Source organism: Ambystoma mexicanum, chromosome 4q (assembly GCF_040938575.1).
Source record: "Ambystoma mexicanum isolate Mex_15411 chromosome 4q, UKY_AmexF1_1, whole genome shotgun sequence".
NCBI lineage: Eukaryota > Metazoa > Chordata > Amphibia > Caudata > Ambystomatidae > Ambystoma > Ambystoma mexicanum.
The window spans coordinates 736,035,511-736,054,158 of record NC_090928.1 but is presented as its reverse complement, the minus strand read 5'-3'; positions in this window follow the sequence as shown (position 1 = coordinate 736,054,158).

The window sequence follows — 18,648 nt, the reverse complement described above, 5'->3', positions numbered from 1 at the left end:
ATAAACATAGGGGGATTTGTGGGTTAATCTGCTTCGGGATAGTCTTCCTCCTCAGGTACATTGAAGCTTCCAACATCCATGTGTTCTGGCTTATTCCTTTTGGGACAGAGTCAGGCTAGATGACCCCATTTTCTACATTCAAAGCATTGAGGAACTCTTGATCCCATTCTTGTTGGTCAACTCAACATACCTCCCTCTGCACCGGGACGTATTCTTGGTCCTTCCCATTCCGTTTGTTTGATCATGGGAGTTAGGCCAACTGAGTGTTTTGATGTGTTGGACTGGGGTGGAGGTGGATCCACTGGTTATCTTGTTTGGTTGAGGATACGTAACTAATCTCCCTTGTCCTGCCTTTTGGTAGGCGGAGGCTATGTTAACGGCCTCCGTTAAACTGGGTCGATGATGTTGTCTCACCCATCGCTGTATTGGTAGAGGAAGGGCCTCTAAAAATTGTTTGAGAACGATCATCTCTGCCATCTCCTGGGTCGTGATAGTGACAGTTTGTAGGCATTTTTTTCCCATCTCTTTTACTCTATAAAGCAGTTGTCTGGCTGTTTCATCAGGCAGCAGTTTAGTCTCTCTGAAGTTTATTTGGTAAGCTTCTTCATCGTGACTCAGTCTCTCTAAAACAACCTTTATCATGTCCACATAGGTTGTTTCTCCCGTATGGTTAGCCGCCTGATATGCGCTCTGCATTTCACCAGTCATCAATGGAGCAATAAAGTGACACCATTTATCTGCCGGCCACTGCGCGTTTCTTGCCACTCAAAATGTACAAAAGAATGTGCAGGGTCTTCTCCAGTGGTGTACCTCTGTAGGACTGTGGCCAGTACGTGTGTCTCTTTAAATTTGCAGCATCAATCATTTGAGCTTGTTGCACCTAGATTGCCTTTTGAAATGCCTGTCTGTCAGCCTGAGCTTCAGGGATGTCATTTCACCAAAATGTCAGGAGTAGCTGAAGTGACATCATACAACCCCTGACCTCTGATGACATCACAGGAAATTATGTCATTTGACACAACCCCAAAGTGACATAACGGATACTGATGGAACACAACCGTTCACCCCTTAACAAAACAGGAAGTGGCATCAAATAGAATTGTTCCTAAGTACACTATGATAAATATGGTTACAATATCACTGTAATGTGATGTACATTTCATACAAGAATGAATCACTGTATGTATCTTTAATATCAGTGTGTATAGGCCCATGTTACCAAATTACCGTGAATGTAAGCAGAAGTATAAGGCCAAATGAAAATTAAGTGCTTCATATAGAACAAATGTACATACAGTATCATCCAACCTGTGTTGGACTTATTTATAGACCTCAAAAGGATGAAAGGTTGAGTTGGCCTTGCTGGGATTCGAACCTGCAGATCACACATCCATCGCAGCAGCGAGCACTCAACCAACTGAGCTATCACACCGGCTATAGCTATTTTACCGGCTATAGTAAAATTATCAATTACATGTCTGAATGTTCTCAGATTCAGAAAGCAAATGAAACTCTGTAGTGGATACCAATATACTAGTAACTGAGAATTAACAGCAGGCCAGTTCATCTGCAGGTCTGGTGCAAAGTTGGCCACATGTCAAGCCTTCATGGATCTACTTTTCAGGCTTCATAGGTTGGCAACATACAAACAATTAGGAGCGTTCATAACTGTGAATTAAAGAATTTAGAGTAGCGCGGGTAAAGCAGCGCACTCACATGGCATCCCGTACTCTGGGCACTCGTTAACTTATACATGCAAACAAACATGCTGAACAGCATGCCAGGGAGATAGGAATGATAGACACATTACAATAAAGCATTAATTGTGACACAATGAAATCAAAGGACACTCTATTTGCTATGGTCAAACATTTCTACACTGTACACAATCTCTTAGGCACATGGATTTTATCCAGTGACCAAAAGATGGAATGTCTTGAGATGATCATAACAGCAACAACGGCAGAAAAAAACATGCTAAAACTGCAACTTGCGAAAAACAAAATACATATAGTTTTTGTCTGCATTGTCAATTTGAGGTGTTTAAGAAAAGGCTAAATCAGATTAAATCAGTGAATCACACCCTGAAGTGTGCCTAAAATAAACCTTTAATGAGTCAAGCAATTATTATATAGAATTCCACAAAGAATATTTGATATTCCTATTCTTTCTTATTTAGGGTCACTGCTCAAAGTGTTGCACTTGTGGAACTCCCTTTTTTAAGAGGGCTTAATAAGAAAGTCGTCCAAGCCAGAAACAAAGGGCCACATGGCTCTGGCCACAGCCCAGGTGCTTCCAGTTTTTAAAAAAAGAAAAACAATCTAACATTTCTTTCGTTTTTATTTTAGGGGTACCAAGGGAGGCCACAGGGGTAGCAAGGAAGACCTCAGGAGTCACAGTTGTGACCCCTGGTGACCCCAAAATGACATCCCTGCTGAGCTTGCTGACTTTGTAATTGCAGTGCCTGCTGCAGATGGTGCTGTCCCTCAGTGCACTAATCAATGCCTGCATGATCTTCGTCTGAATCCCACTGCTTGCCACCAAATGTCACAATACCATGTCGGGGAATAAGGACAACTCACCACCGTAGATTGGTTAACACATAGGAACCTTTCTTCTTCTAAACTCTTTAACATGATAAAGACTGAAGTAGTGGATAAGATCTGCTGAGGAACACTTTACAGATCTAACTTTTCACTTCTTAGAAGAGCTGGAGATTCATCTACCCCCCTGCTGTGTTTAGCGATAGTCTGTTCCAAGATCTGACTTTAACTTTAACCTTGGTGAGAGGCTTGATGCTCCTTCACTTTCTCACTGGTATCAACAGTTAACAATGAAAACAATCTGGGTTATTAGGTGGGTATCCTATTCAGATATTATGTTCCACTACATGCAGGGTAATAGATTTCACTGCCGGCGTTAGTTCTGTTCACTTTGTCTCATTCAGCTACCATCTGCATGTATATAACTTCGCTCATGGTAAAAATCAATTTCAAAAGGGCATTTCCCTTGTAATCAATCACACGCTTTGAATTCCTTACTGATGTTGATCGGGACTCTCAAATACACGATAGATTCTACACATTCAATTTCCACCGAGTCCACAACCCAGGTGAAATTGGATATATTTTTCCTACAAGCATTTGAGAGCACCTTAATCTTTTTTTTTCTTCTTGTATTTATTCTCAATTTATTAGCCTTTAAATATGCTTCTAGTTGATTCAATCTTCTTTGTAGACCTATCAGCGTTTGGTCAATAAGGACCAAATTGTCTGCGTATAAAACCCATGGAATGAATTGGTGGTATAGCTTTGGGAGGAAAGCATTAATGCCCACCTGGCTAGATCCCATATTCAACAAGTAGAGGTTGAATAACTCGGGGGCCAAGAGGCAACCCTGTTTCAGACCCCTGAATGTTTGGATTACTTCTGTTAAAATTCTCTTGACAGGCATCCTTATTTGAACTGTGGTTGACGAATACAGAGCCTTAATTGCCTCCACTAAGTCTGGTGGACAATTCCAGTTCATCTGTTTCTCCCACAGTCTTTCTACTAATACAATTGAAGGCTTGTTCCAGATCAATGAATGCTAGGTAGACTTTCTATTTGTTCGTTATCGCCCTCAACTTCAAAATGTTGAGCAGAAATAGATTGAGATTAGTGCCAACCCCTGAGACAAACCCATCTTGTCTTTAATCAAAATGGTCGGAGTCCCACGCCCACTTTTTCAGCAGATGGGGTTATTTTCCTTCAAAGGAAAAGTGTATACATTTCTGTAAAAGGTAATTCCTCAGAAGTATTCGGTCTCTGAGCTAATTCTTCCAAAAGTTAAGCAATATAAATGCTCATTAGTATATTTGTTAACATGTTAATGTAGCATGTCATGTATTTATTTTAATGTGAGAGATTGTATAGTGATGTGCTTCGTTTTTTATGACTGTGAGGGTTTTGTACATTGCAGAAGTACCATATATGCTTTCAAAGATTAAGAACAAAGTTTTCTTGGGGAAGTACATTAATTATGATTATTTCACAGTGGCTAGCTACAATGTTATTGCAGTGACTGTTAAAAGTCCTACATCTGCTTTTATTCGAATAATATTTTTTCCAAACAGGTTATGTGATATACCACCAAATCCCAAAAGAATAGGGGTGCATGGGGAGGGATTTGACTCTGAGTGTACCAGAGCTTGGACAAACATTCTCTCCACTTTGAGCTGTGCAGAGATTCCTACAATTTCCATTATTTTTGCTACTTCCCATTACAAGAACGTTCTGGCTACTAGAAAAAGGGCAATTGAGGATTGTTAAGGATTTCAATCAGGCGACGCACACCTTAGTCTCAGCCCCATATGCAGCGCACGACTGAAATGCTTATTTTTAGATTAGATTAAATATTGAGATGGAACATCACTCATATCACACCCCATTTTCAAATACCCCGGGTCACAATGGACCATGAACCAGGCTGGTTGGTAAAATATAATATTTATTTATGTATTTATTTATTTCAAAATCAAAGGACTCATACAATTTTTAATATGGGGCAGCAATCACCAATGGGGTGATAAGAACAAACGGTATGTAGGCAATGCACTTAGTTTAACCTTCTATTGACACATCTACAAAACACCAGGGAATAGGAGCACTTTTTGATTTTAGGTAAGATAGCACTTGAGTTAAAATTTGCCCCTGCAATGTTCCCTTAACCCACAAATAATCAATTCTAAATGGATAAACAGAATCAGCAGGTAATCAGGAATGACAAATGGAAAACTGAATTGAAATCAGACCTTCCCTCCCCAAACAAGAGAGAAAAACGGATTTTAAACCCTGGAAATGCTCAAAATGACACTGAGAAATGGATGAATAAATGAATGAATGTGTGTAAAAACCTTGAAACAAATACTATTCCTCACTTCAGCAACCATGTAGAAGTACAAACAATCACAAGCAATGTATAACCAAGGGCATACAGTTTGAAAATGAGTGGCAGGTTTTAAAATATTTTTGCAGCAAATAACATGTTGCAATATTAGCAAACTTTGTAATTCCCGCCTGAAATTATCAAAACGATTTTTAATAAAAACGGGTGAAATATTGTACAATACGGATGTGAAATTAGGTCTCTAGCTGGAAAATTGAGTGAGTTATACTAGATAGAGTGAGGTTTGTTTTTAGGAAAATAGAGTAGTGAAAAACAGAAAAGCGGCTTTAAAATGGATTGCAAATTTTACTTAAACTGGATTTAATGACTAAGAAAAAGAAAATGCCACCAGTGAATCTTCACAATTACACAGCCGTTGTAACCCTTCACGTTGTGTACTCCATTTCCTTTTTGGAAAATTAATTTATTTTATCAAAATCGGTAATGTCTTAGGTTCTATGCAAAATGAAAATGAAGTGAAAATCGGCGCTGACACTAGGAATCAAAGGCAGGGTTTCACAGATAATGCTGACAATTTTAACAAGATATCGGGGTGAGAATAGGACAGCTTAGAGATTGGGATGGAGCAAAGCAAGGCAAGGTATACTATGTATTTCTATGGTTTTCTATTGATATAACAGTCCACTTTTTAGTTTTTGGATTCTGGACAGTCAGCGGTTCTGGTCACCACATGGATCTTGTCTAAGAAAGGACAGCCGGACAAAATCAACAGGACAGGATCAGCTGGGCAGGGACTGGTTACTGGGTAGCACTTCTGGATTGGCAATTCTGGTTACTGGATATTTAGGTCATCAGGGTAGCAGGATGGCAGCAGCATGCAGTGAGTGGTAGCAAGCCAAGCTGGATCAGGATGCAAAAATTACCACAGTTTTCTCCTGGTTAATGATAGATTAGTGTTTTCTTATATTGGAGACCTTGCTGGAGCAGGATCAGCAATGCTTGGCCTGGTAGTTGGGATATGGAGTCTGGATAGATGAAACAGGAACCCTTACTTATAGTGTAAAATGGCATCATCAAAGTAAGGCTGGGCAGGGTTAACTACGCACACCCCTAAACTACTTGGATGGTCAGGGGTGCTAGTGTCCGCCTTGCTCTCAACTGGTTGGATTTCCAAGGGAATGATGTCAGGTTTATGAGGTGAGCTTTACAATGCCCAGAAACTCCCACACTTTCTTTACTTAAAATCCAATTTTGACAAAAACATACATTTATACACTTACAATCTCTTGGTAAATTGTACGCACAGGTTACATATTATGTGCAGCACAGATTAGTCCAATCCTCCAGTCTGTGCAACCTTGTTTCACCTTTCAGATACATTTTGATAATTTTACACATGAAAGATTTGGCCTAAAATGCCAGCATTTTATACAAGATGTGTATCATCCCCAGGGATGTATGTACAAAATTGTATGCATGCAACATTAATACTTTCCATGGAATCTGTCATATTTTGTAACTTCTGTTTCCCATGCAGGAATGAGTTCTACCAAGTTTTCAAAGAAAGCCCATAAAATTAGATTTGAAACTGTAAACTTTTTACATTTTCACTAATTCTTGCTGCAGAGATAAAAAGTCTTTAAAGTTTCTTTATAAAAATAGACTTTGTAACGAAAAGGTAGTCCATTGTTACTAGATACTCTTTTTTTCCCCCAACTACAAGCAACTGTCATTTCCTTCAAGGCCAGAGGGGGGTTTCCCAACTTAATTGAAGGTTATATTGCCCCTTACACTTCACAGGTTAGTGTCCCAGGACTTCTGTTGTCCCAGCCTGGAGCACAGACGAATGTCTTATGAGCATGTGAACTTTCTTTGTCCTAGCCCATTCACAGTTTTTCAAGCTGGCAATATTCACATACATGTCCTGGATTTATGGTGTGTCTCCCTTCCTTGGGGACGTTTCATGGCTGGCAACTGGAATGACTGGTTTTTCTGACAGGTTGCAAATCCAGCCCATGTGTTTTAAAATCTTTCATTTCTTATTTTGGGTCCTGAATTAAAACAACCCGTGAAAGAAGATAGCCTATGTGTGTCTTATCACCACCAACATAAACCCTTTACATTGATAAGTAAGCAGGCTTTCATTAACAATTTATTTTTAAACAGGCCAATTTTTTCTTCAGTCAGCAAAGCCTATTTTTCCACATGTGTTAAAACTGCAAGCATTTCTTTCTTTAAATTCAGTTTTGCAGCTCCCTCAGCTGCTCACACTGTTCTTTGCAGCTGGATTCATTTCCTTGAATGCAGGAGTTTTATCTAAAGCTTATATACATTTACCCTTGACCTGGCTTGGAGAGTTAAAGTCTCTTTGAACTGCTGAGCCTGGATACATTTTGGCAAGAAATAAACGCGTGTTCCTGTGCAAGTGAAAATTAAGTTGCTTTTGATTTCTCTGAGAGTTGGTTTTGCTGGGCCTGTAACTCAGGAATTATGCTTGGTTTTGGTAAAGCAGAGTGAAATATCCTAGGCATGACAGGGCCTTTTGAATCACAGTGGTTTCAGAATGAACAGTTGGAATTAGAATCAAAGCAGCATTTTGAAAGTGTGAAAAGGTTTCATTTTGAAGGGGATTTGTGGCTTCTGCAGTAATGGCAGGCTTTCCTTTTCACTTGATTCCATTTATAGGTTTCAGAACACACTGGCATACTTTTTCAGTATGTCCCCTAGTTCCATTTTGCCTAAAGTGTGCTAGGCAGGATGATGCAGTCATTTTTTTGTTGCTGCCAAAACGCAGTTTTGAGGTCCTTGTGCACACAGGAGCCATCACAGCCAGGTTGCTGTTTCTTGGACAAATGCAGCTTAGTGATGTGGGGCAAAGCAGTTGAGTGGGTCAACATACCTCACAGGAGGAAGCAATGGAGACCTGGGTGGTAGCCAACAGAGACAATGACACCAAACTGTTCTGGGAAATTGCCCAGCGGGTCCTTTCTACACATTTTAAAGGGATACCATGATCAGTAATGTACCTGATAAGGCTTGTGTTCGTATGCACTACCATGTGGGAGACTGCACCAACCTTGTCATCTTGGCAATAGTTAACCCAACCTTTGGTATAAGCATGTACCACACAAGTTGGTAGCGTGACTGAGCAGCCCAGCTTATCTCAAGATGGGTCAATGTGAGCTGTAGGGTTGTAACATAGGCTTTCACAGTGACAAGTATCCAAAGAAACACTTACACTCAAGGTTTCTTGATTAAACAATTATTTATTAATTTAACAGTCAGTTTGAATAAACCTTTTTTTACAAGGGACCAAAATATGTAAAACTTAAATATACTTAAAAAATACACACTCTCAGTTTCAATAAATCAGTACATACCCATTGGGGATGGCACACAGACACTTCCTATACCCTGAGGTAACTTCAATTGTTAGGACACTGTGGACATTGATATATCACTGGTACATTTAGAGCAATACTGAGTTTGGTGTCAAAAGGAAAAGGTTAAGGGGAAGAAACAATGGTTAACAAATATTCTTAAACTGGTAAGTGCTTTTGAACCCCCCCCATGCAATGTAGATTAACCCTTTCCCAGCAATTCAAGTAAAGAATGTATGACTTGTTGGAGGGATAGATAAAACACACAGTCAGAGGTTAGAAGAGTATTCAGGGAGCCAAGACAGCCAATGTCAATTGAGCAACGTCTAGGGGAGCTGGAGTTCTTCTTGAAGGTACATAAAAAGTATTGCACAATGTTATAGAGATCTTTGTAGAAAAAGAAAATGTCACTGTTGTGCCACAAGCTGGGAGGGTTGTGAAGGGCAATTCTGCAAGAAACTCTGCAAAGTCAGCCAAGGCAAGACTCAACTGAGAGCTAGCAAGGCTACACAACAAGAGGTAAATACCCTTTAGCTCACAGTACTTTAGGTCTGAAGAAATTGGTTGCAGCTGGCTTATGTTTCTGTTGTAGGTCCTGCAAATCCTGTGGTTCCTGCACCTCAGTTGTGGGGACAAGAGAGAGGATGTCTGGGGACTCCTGCACTACAGTTCAAAGGTTGGCGGCAGCAATGGGCAAACTTCAGATCAGCGGCACTTTGCGGTTTCAGCTTCTCACGAATAGCACCACTGCTGTTCTCAGATACCTTATGGGCTTTCCTCACATCTGGGGTTCAGCACTCTGTTGGTGTGGCTGTAAGAGGATTCAATTCAACACTACAGCTAAGTCAATGCCTAGTCTGGGATACTGAATGGAAACCCTTATTGATATATCTTTATGTCCAGTTCATGCGTTCTGGATGACTACCCCTATATAACACCCCTCCCTGGGAATCCCCCTGACCCCACTGAGCCAAGAAGTAGTTTTGTTTTGCAAGTTAAAAGGTTTATTTGATAATTTAAACAATATATATATAAATCACACTTTATAATAATTTAATAATTGAATATCACACTAAATCTGAGCAGTAATCAATAATGGATAGTCTGGCACTAGTACACTTCTTTATAATCAATGATGAGTGGTTATAGGATGGATAAGATAGCAACAATACTTTATGGTTTCAAATGGATGCAAGGTGGAATGAAAATGCAGTACAGAAAATACTCAATATGCGTTCAACAAAACAATGTAATCACTTTTCTCTGGCAATCCCCTCCCCCCTTTATGCAATGCAAGGAAATGGAAGGAAAGCACACAGTTCTCAGAAATGCAATCAAATGTAATTCAGTTCACCCCAGCAAGCTTACACTACAGAAGTTGGAAACACAGGCCCAAAATGCTTTTATATGTGCTGGCAATGAAGTGAAAAATATGCTAAAATGCTTTTAATTCCCTCTAGAGGTTCAGGGTGAGTGGTGTCAAGTTAATATTAGTCCAGACTCACTCTAGCAATGATTCAGGGATGGTTCTTAAGAGGCAAACACATTTTTAGCAAGGAAACTAAGGAAGCTTCTGTTTTCACATGTGGAGAAATTTGCAAATCGCGGCAAATTCGCAAGTGCGTTTTTCGCGATTGCGGCAAAACTATAGGGAATCGCCAGAGCATCCTCCACCCTCCTGGTGTGCTCTAGCAAGTCCTGGTGTTCTTTTTGGAGGGCACCCAGTCCCTGGTGGGCCAGGTGATTGTCTTCCATTTTTCTCCTTAAGTGGCAGACTTCCTGGCCTAAGGTGTCCCTTTCCTGACCAAGAGCTTGAACTTGTGACGCCAGGTCGTCCCTTTGCCTTTGGAAGGCACCAGCTTTCTGGCGCTCCTGATCAAACTCTGCCTGGGTATCCAGGTCTTTCAGGATCAGTTTATTGCTCTCCTCTTTCTCTCTGTCTAGTTAGATTTGCAGGGTGGCTACCTGCTCTGTGCCTGCCCTTTTGAAATTGATCTGTTGCTCCAGCTTTTTCTGGCTCTGCAGTAGGGAGTCCAAACTGTCTTGGCGTTCCTTCTGCAAAGCCAGAAATCTGGTATCCTGGTCTGTCTTTTCCTGTCGCAGTATATCGATGTCCTCTTTTATTTTAATGATATACTGCCTACTATCATTTTCTGACTCCTGGCTCCCCTGCAGCCTCTGCTCAGAAGAGACCAGGTCAGATTGGACCTTCTCTAACGCCATCTGTCGCTTATTCGCCAGATCTTGGCTTTCAGTACATTTATCCTGCATGTCTCCCATATATAGGTACAGGTATGCCGCTATCATAACCATCTTGTCTTGTTCATCCTTAGCTTTAGGAGCCATGTATAGTTCACTCAGGGCCACATGTAAGGGACCCTGATCTCCCCATATATCTGACCCTGTTTCAGTGACCTGTTTCGCGATTGCCTGCAACCAAACCGTTTGGTCCTGATGAGTCCACTCACCTCTCACAAATAACTTATGTAAGAAGTGCTCTCTGGCTATTTTCATGTCTGCTAAGGTTGTCATTCTGGAATTTGAGTTCCTTCCTGACTTACAGAAGTTTGTATTTTATTTTTGCAAAACAGACCTTTTTCTTAGAGCGTTCCTTTGAGGAGTGCTTTACAGCGTAACACAGCGTGTGATCCGACCGGATATGTGTATCTGGTCAGCTGGCAGGCTGTATTAATCTGCACAAGTGATAGATCTAATCCAAATGTCCGGCACGAGCCCCCAATTTGTAAGAGGATTCAATTCAACACTACAGCTAAGTCAATGCCTAGTCTGGGATACTGAATGGAAACCCTTACTGATATATCTTTATGTCCAGTTCATGCATTCTGGATGACTACCCCTATATAACACCCCTCCCTGGGAATCCCCCTGACCCCACTGAGCCAAGAAGTAGTTCTGTTTTGCAAGTTAAAAGGTTTATTTGATAATTTAAACAATATATATATATATATATATATATATATATCACACTTTATAATAATTTAATAATTGAATATCACACTGAATCTGAGCAGTAATCAATAATGGATAGTCTGGCACTAGCACACTTCTTTATAATCAATGATGAGTGGTTATAGGATGGATAAGATAGCAACAATACTTTATGGTTTCAAATGGATGCAAGGTGGAATGAAAATGCAGTACAGAAAATACTCAATATGCGTTCAACAAAACAATGTAATCACTTTTCTCTGGCAATCCCCTCCCCCCTTTATGCAATGCAAGGAAATGGAAGGAAAGCACACAGTTCTCAGAAATGCAATCAAATGTAATTCAGTTCACCCCAGCAAGCTTACACTACAGAAGTTGGAAACACAGGCCCAAAATGCTTTTATATGTGCTGGCAATGAAGTGAAAAATATGCTAAAATGCTTTTAATTCCCTCTAGAGGTTCAGGGTGAGTGGTGTCAAGTTAATATTAGTCCAGGCTCACTCTAGCAATGATTCAGGGATGGTTCTTAAGAGGCAAACGAATTTTTAGCAAGGAAACTAAGGACGCTTCTGTTTTCACACATGGAGAAATTTGCAAATCGCTGCAAATTCGCGAGTGCGTTTTTTGCGATTGCGGCAAAACTATAGGGAATCGGAATGCGGTTCTAGGTTCGTTGAAAAGCTGAGATTCTAAGCTTTCAGAGGAAAGTTACTGCAAGTCTCTAGGAAACGGTCATGGAGATATGAGAGATATGGTAAAGGTTGTTTTTCAGATTTGAAATTTTAAAGTTGAAAAAGACAAGTGACAGCTAGCAACTAGAAAATGACAGGTGACAGCTTTACAAATGACAGGTGACAGTTTTACTCAAGTTAAAATAGCTTGCATTAGATTATTTTAACTAAGAGATTGGTTCTGCACAGTCTGCTAGGTACTCACAATGTATTTTTGAAATAGAATGGGCCTCGACACGGATCTGGTCAGGTTTTAGACTGGACTCTGGTCTGGTCTCTGCACTTCACAGTGATCTGGGTCAGCTCTCTGGTTCTGCTAACAGTGGTCTGGGTCAGCTCTGCTCTCTCTCTGGTTTTGGATACTGCTCTGCTTTCTCTGGGTCTTTCTGCACAGCTTTCTCTGGAGATTGATGGATTTGAAGTCTGGATCTCTGGATGTGGTATGGTCCGGCAGAGCGCGTTGCAGCAAATGGAATTGAATGTCCCTATCTGTCCTGACTGTCTGCTTTTATGTGTTTTGAAAGTGGGTGTGTGTGCAGCATCACTAAGCTCTACCCCTCTCCACTTGTCATTGGCCACTTCATCCTCTTCCCCTTGATTGGGGGAATGAAATGAAGTGTCATCATGATGAGGTCTGTTTATGGTACAGAGAACCCACCCCTGTCAAATTACACACAATCTATATTTTGACCCAAAAGACATATTTGCACAGGTACACATTTCTTTAAAATTACATGCACCCATCACATATCACAGGAGGTATACCCTGTCCAAATCTGCTCTTCCTGGGAGCTTGCATTCAGAAATGGCAACATTTGCACTTTTTAACTGGTTTCGTAATATCGGACATTAACCCAAATTTATACACATGTGCGCAAGGAGTATGGACATTACTTGATGAAGTGTCAGATTTTTAACATGCATACATTTTACGTAATACCCTCTTAACTGCTAGCTTGCCCCCAGATCATGCCACCGGTTCTAAAAACCTCTTAAAATGTGGGCAGAAAAATCACAAGAATTATGGTATCATTTATATAATTATGACAAGTCCGTACTATGAGTTATTCATCTTTTTCTAAAACCATATTCTGGCTACAGGGGTGTGGTTTCCCCCCAGCACAAGGTTGAATTTCTGGTTTTTCCAGTTCTGCCAAGCCAGCTTGCTCTCACAGGCAGTGCTCCTCCCCTTTGCTTCCAGGAGGAAGCCACTTTTTACGGCCCCCATAATAAAACATTTGCCTGAGTCAGGACAGGGCTTTGTTCAATTTCCTGCAGAGCCCAGGTAATTCAATCAGGGAAGTGTCATATCCCTTTTGGTGGGAGCAGCAAAAGGCAGATAGGCCTGGGAACACAGCTGTTGTGCAAGTCTCATCTCCTGTCCGGGGTAGCTGGTGGGCAGAATTCAGTTCCTTAAGCCAGGCCCCAGCTAATGTCACTTTTAGTTACCGAGTCTTCTGCATTCAAATAAAATTAACCATTTTTACATATGCAGCTAGAATGCTGATTCTAAGTTTAAAACTATGACATTAAAACATTTGCAACCTAAGTGACACTCAAAAGTAGGTCACTCATTTCTTTTAAACATTTAGATTTTTAGTGTCTTTCAGACCAAATTTACTTAAACTGCTGAAATCCACAGCTCAGCCAGTCTTGTTATAAACCTTCAAGTCACTTCAGAATATAACTTTGGATCCACCTCTCAGTAAGTCTTTCTTTGGCATGCGTTGGATTCATCTATTCAGTTTTACACACATAAAAAAATGTGGTGCTGTTTTAAAATGCTGGCTTTCTGATAGTGGTGAGTACTGGTACTGCACCCATTTTTGGGATTTCAGAAAATGAGTTCCCCACAATTCTAGGTTGCTTTTGGCAATCAGCATTGCCATTCCCAATGGTTTCAGACTACTGTGTGGGTAGTCCAATGGTGGTTTTAGGCAGTGCCCTTCTGTGCCCATAACATCGGTAAAATGGGTGGCAGCCTATTCTTCATGCATTTCCCTGTGCATTTTCTGGGAATCTCTGGCCATCATGATGTTTTCCATGTCATTACTGCACAGTTTTGAGGTAGGGCTTGGATGCGTGGATAAAAACATCCCACATGGCTCAGGCATGGTTAGTCCTGCTTCATGGGAGTCCAGAGGGTCTTCCTGGAGCTTGGGTCCGACTTAAAGACGATGAACTCAATTCTGGTGTTCCTCTCCCTGGCAATTGGTTCCTGCAGCCGCAAAGGAAGTACAGCCAGCTCTGAGAGCATTTCCAGATGAGTTCATCTTAAGGTTGATTGGTCCCACCAACCAAAGGGGAGAAGTCGTCATTTGCAGGGCTTCGCTTGTCGAGGCAAATTCTCAGCTTCAGCACTACAGCAGGGCTTTACTGGGCAAACCAACGGTCCAGGAGTTGCAGCGAGCGTCTCTTCCAGGTTCTTCTTCGGATTCCTTCGTCCAGTGGTCGACTCTGCCTTCTGTCCAAAAGACCTCGCCTTTTATGCAAGTTTCTCCCATTCATTGGCAGCCTAGCTGTCAATCACACAGCAAGTTGGCTGCCCTCAAAGGACAGCCAGCCTGCCAATCCCCTTTGAGTGCATTCCTGTAACCAAGGTGACTAAGCACAGGGAGTTTCGGGCATTTCCCTCACGTCCTGCCCTGCTAGACACGCTGGAGCCAGAGGCAGGTTTCACAATTGAAGCCCGCCAAAGACCAAACAAACAAAGGGACCAAACCTGGTATGGCACACAGAGTAAATGTCAAGAAGGACCTTTCCAACAAGAAATGGCAAAAAAAGAAGATCGTGGCCACCAGCCATTAATTGTAGAAAGGGTAACATAAAAATGTTAAATGAGAAGACAGAAGGGAACCAAGTAACCCCTCCAGAAGCCTATTGTAAGATAGTGTGTGCTGGGTCTATAAAGCTAAAAATGTAAGTAAAGTCAATTTCATTTCACTGCTCTTGGAAACAGTAGTTTAACCAAGAGAAGGTATTTAAACCTTTGGTAAATCTGAAAGACTTCCCTGTGCCACTGCACTGAAGGTGCTGTATGTCACAATGTAAAAAGATGATGCCTATGCAGTTTGTCAGACTCCAAAAGCAAAAGAAACACTGAGTTCAAATCACAGAAAAATATATGAGAGAGTGGGAAAAAGGTCTCACTCTCTCTAGGGCATAAATAGTACTAAGGTCCAGCAAAAGAGTTGGGGATCTCTAAGGTAGAAGGGAATTAGCACATTTCTGAGAATTCTCCCTAACAGCTTTGATGGAGCACCTTTCCACTGTATACAGTGCTGGGAGGGGGGTTGAGCATGCTGGGCTAATAAATGGGGGCAGTCTGGGGTGTTGTTAAGGGGAGGACACTGAGGCAAGTATTGTTTTTTTTCGGTGGATGAAATAAAGAAGGCCATACATTGCCAGAGTTGTAACCGAGCTCCAGGTCCAGATAATGTCCCAGCTGACTTATTTGTTATGGCTCCAGATCTATGGGCTCCCAGTATTAACACAAGGGTTCAACACAATATGTGTGGGTGGTGCTATACCACCCTCATGGTGCATGATTGTTATCCAGCCAACACGCAAGAAGAGACCTCAGGCTTCCCCTGCCTCATATAGATCTATATCACTCCTAGATTCTCTGTTCAAGATATTAGGTCATGCCATTCTGGCTCCTCTAGAGGACTGGGTTCTGAGTAGTGGGGGTTCTCTCCCCAGTCCAGCTGGGATTTTGGCCAACATACAACAAGAGACCTTTGGCTTCCCCTGCCTCAAATAGAGCTATGTCACTCCTAGATTATCTGCTTAAGATATTAGGACGTGCCATTCTGGCTCATCTAAAGGACTGTGGTCTGAGTAGTGGGCTTCTCTCCCCAGTCAAGCAGGGATTTCTGCCAGGGCTGGGTACAGCTGAGCAGGTGCTCAATCTGTATTTGGTGACTGCATACTCACTTTATCTGAAGGAGGAGCCTATCTATCTGGCATTCATGGATATAAGCACGGCATGCGATAAGGTCAATCTTGGCAAGTTGTGGGATATGCTCAGGTCCATGAACTGCCCTCGGGCCCTGGTAAACCTTCTAGCCAGGTTGCATGACTCCACGCAGGCATGTGTTAGGAGTGGTACTAATTGGCATTGCACAGGTTTTTTCCCAGTTGAATTGGGGGTACGACAGGGATGCGTCCTGGCGCCTCTACTTTTTTGTCTAGACACAAATGGTCCTTATAATCTTCTCATAAAATCTTCTCCCAATGTACCAAAGATGGGTTGTCGGTCCTTACCAGTCTTTATGTATGCAGATGATTCTGTTTTGATGGCACATACCCCGGGAGCTCTGCAGGCCCTCACCTCTGACTATGCTGACTTCATGGAGGGGTTGGATTTGGTGGTGAATGCAGCGAAGTCGGAGGTGATGGCTTGTTGGGGAGATGGAAGATCAAATTCAGGGCTATGCACTGTAGGAACAGTGTGACCGCAGGGTCAATTTATTTGACTACCTGGTGGTAAGGTTCTCTGCTAATGTCTGCACCATGGCTCATATAACTAAACAGGCACAGCAGTTTAAGCAGGCTTTGGGTGGGGTGTCTAGGGCCATGTCCATGTTTATAGGTAGACCAATTGCTCCATTGTTGCAGTTGTACAAGGGCAAAGCGGCCTCAGTTGCCATATTTGGGATGGAATTGTGGGGCTACTCTAATGTCAGTGCAGTTCAGATACCTGAGAACCAAATCTTCAAGAAATTACTGGGGTTGCCAGTTTCGGGTCCAAATTTCGGAGTACATGTGGAATTGGGCTGTACACCGATTGGGGATGTGGTCTCCCTTGCGCCAGTATTGCACTGGTTTAGGCTATGGGGCAATGGTAGTGATGCACTTACACGTGAACTGATTATCTCCACAATTGACAAGGATTTGGGAGGTAGGATCCCATGGCTGTCCCATATAAATAAACAGTTGATGTCGATCAACATTACGCATCTGCACCCACCTTGTAGTATGCTTTCCCATGGAGAAATAAACCGATGGACTGACTGTTTTTATGAGTTTGTGAGCATGGACAGAGACATAATGGAAATATGGAAGCCAAAGAACTGACGGCTTATGACAATCATGTCCCTGGGTGTCCAGCCCCATTTGTTATGGGCGGAGCTCCCTGCAGATCCCAAACTCATATCTAGGGCATGGTACAATTGTATCCCCTTATGGGCAGTTGGTACAGCATGGTCCGGGGCTGCAGACCAGACTTGCCCTGTGTGTGAGGCGCCTTACGAGGACTTGCCCCACTTGGTATTCTTCTGTCCTGCTTATGTAAATGCTAGAGGATTGCTCATACAACCCTTAATGCAGGAATTTGGCTATGTACAATGTCGGCCTGCCCTAATATACTTGCTGTGGGTGGATTCCCCTCATGTGGGCTGGTCTTTACTCGCATATTTGAAATCAGCACTTTATCTTCGGAAACGATTGCAAGTATACCACTTTGAAATGAGTTTAGGCACACCCATTAATGATCTGTGTTCTGAGATTCTTTCTAGCTGCTATTGTTGTGAGGTTTTATATTGTGTTTTACTGTGTCATAATTGGTATGTATTTTTGTACTTTATACTGTTTTTATGGATTGTTGTTTATGCATATCCGAAATGAACATGATGATGATATACCACCAAATCACAAAAGAAGGTTTGTTTTGTGCAAACAGAGATACATAGGTAAACTATGTAAAACTAATTATACACACCCACATCTGAAAACATGTGTAATAGATGTCTTCATTGCAGAGTACATTAAAAACCGTAGAAACTGTATGAATTAAACTTGCAATACAAAAGCAGTAAAACAAAAGAAATGAACGCAATAACGGATCAAAACATTCTTTAATAATGGGCTAGCAAATAGTTTTATGTCTAATGTGAAACATAGGTTGATGCCAAATCTTCAGAGAACACATATACTATCAAGAGACATTAGATTTCTAAGTGTATTGATCATTATAATGCAACCATTGGTTACATGTAGACTGTGAACATTGATGTACAGTTTGTTGCTAAGAACTCAACAGCTGCAGCATTTATGTTACTGCTGACATTAGAAAAATCAGGCACATGAAATGACAAACGTGTGGTTTGAAGAAAGTATACTTATGCCATAGAAATGCTTTCTCCCACGAATTGTGAGGCATATGAAGCAGCTACATGCTGGTGCTTTGTTATATGATACATCTGAAAACATTATTTGTTCTGACCTCCATGTTCCCCAAAAAGTTATCATATGATGGATGACATTGCCTATCTAGCAGTTCTCAATCTAGAATGTACAGCCATCGTCAAAGGTAATCTCCTTATCACATACTTTTCAATCAGTGGTTCTGATTTGAAAATAAACTGGGTTTGTATGAAAGTTCTCAATATCACACATGCAGAAACTGATAGCTTGGAGGATATTGTGTGGAAAATGTGCCTGCCTTGGGAACAAGGTTATTCTGTGCAACATGGATTTGATCGCTGTTCTAGTGCCTAGAAGCTGGATGAATGTGCCATTAAGCGTGATATTATTCACCTATAAATAAATAAATGTGACTTTAGACAAAGCTGCTAGGTGTTACATTATAATACGTTGTGGAGGCTGTCTGTTGAAACATTCTAAAGCCAGTTTCATCAATAATGTGAATAACTGACCTCTATTTCATGGCTCTTTTGTGGATTTCTACAACTTGGCA